Source organism: Etheostoma spectabile, chromosome 19 (assembly GCF_008692095.1).
Source record: "Etheostoma spectabile isolate EspeVRDwgs_2016 chromosome 19, UIUC_Espe_1.0, whole genome shotgun sequence".
NCBI classification, from domain to species: Eukaryota; Metazoa; Chordata; class Actinopteri; order Perciformes; family Percidae; genus Etheostoma; species Etheostoma spectabile.
The window spans coordinates 16,421,466-16,422,627 of NC_045751.1; the positions used below are offsets into that span (position 1 = coordinate 16,421,466).

Genomic DNA, 1,162 nt, shown 5'->3' on the forward strand with positions numbered 1-1,162 from the left:
CCTCTTGGTCAGATGATACAGGCAGGATTAAGATTTCCACAACAGAATTTGGTGGCATAAAAATTGCATTAGTGTCATCTTATGTGCCAAATGTTTTTGATGGCAATTTATTTAATACACTCACCAATCAAATGCTGGACTGTTGTGTTATTGTTGGTGCAGATTTCAATGCTGTGTGGGACCCAAATATTGATTGGTCGAATGCAAAGGCCTCTATGGACCATGCTCAGGCCCCAAATGCTCTGACATCATGGGCCAGCAACCTGGGGTTTGTTCATATTAGGCGTGCAGTTAATCCCACCTGTAAGGATTATTCCTTTTTCTCGGGAAGACATCAATCTTTTTCCAGGATAGATTTTCTTTTTGCATCCCTTCAATTATTTCATTCAATTGATAAAGCGATAAAAATGGTCCTTTGGGGCATTTTACTTTCAGGGTGCTAGACCTAGTCACCTTCTCGCTATGAGATTAAGATCAAGTGATTATTTTGCAGATATGCCTGCTATTAAATCCTCAGATAGTAATATTAGACCTGACCCTGTCAAAATAAATAAATCCTTTCAGACATATTAATCCAACCTGTGTGAATCTGAGATTACTTTGGATAAATCCCACTGTGACAGCTGGTTAAATCAGCGTGACTTGCCTCTATTATCAGGATGAGGAATCAGCTAATTTAGACAAATTGATTACTATTGAAGAACTAAGCTTGGCAGTACAGAATATGCAAAAAGAAAAATCACCGGTCTTTGATGGGATTCCCCCTGAATTTTATGCAACTTTTTGGGAAAGGTTTGGTCCTTTCCTTCTGGAATTCTCAAGGGATGTTAGTGCAGTCTTAATTTCCATACTCTTGAAAAAGGATAAGGATCCTACAGAGTGTTCTAGCTATCAACCTCTGAGCGTGCTTAATGCTCACATAAAACTCTTTTCAAAGCTCCTAGCTCGTCGTTTGGAGTCTCATATGGCAAAATTTGTAAACTCCAACCAAGCAGGATTCATAAAAACAAGACTAGCAGCAGATAATGTTAGACGCCTTCGCCTTTTCTTTCTTGACACAATGAAAGCATTTAACAGGCTTTAGTGGCCATTTTTATGGTCAGTCTTAGAGGTCATGGGCTTTGTTAAAACTTAAATTGGTATGATTAAAGCTTTGTATTCT

The 1,162-nt window shown here is 38.5% G+C and overlaps 1 protein-coding gene and 1 long non-coding RNA gene across 3 annotated transcripts in view; one reads left to right on the forward strand and one right to left on the reverse strand.

Moving 5' to 3' along the window:
* Positions 1-1,162, reverse strand: part of nat16 (N-acetyltransferase 16) — a 43,346-nt gene that overhangs the window by 14,364 nt on the left and 27,820 nt on the right. The gene's annotated exons all lie outside the window — the stretch shown is intronic.
* LOC116707243 (uncharacterized) overlaps positions 1-1,162 on the forward strand; it is a 22,115-nt gene that overhangs the window by 2,842 nt on the left and 18,111 nt on the right. Inside the window, exon 2 of the long non-coding RNA XR_004336442.1 lies at positions 624-626. This is a non-coding gene — a long non-coding RNA (uncharacterized LOC116707243). The remainder of the gene's footprint in view (positions 1-623; positions 627-1,162) is intronic.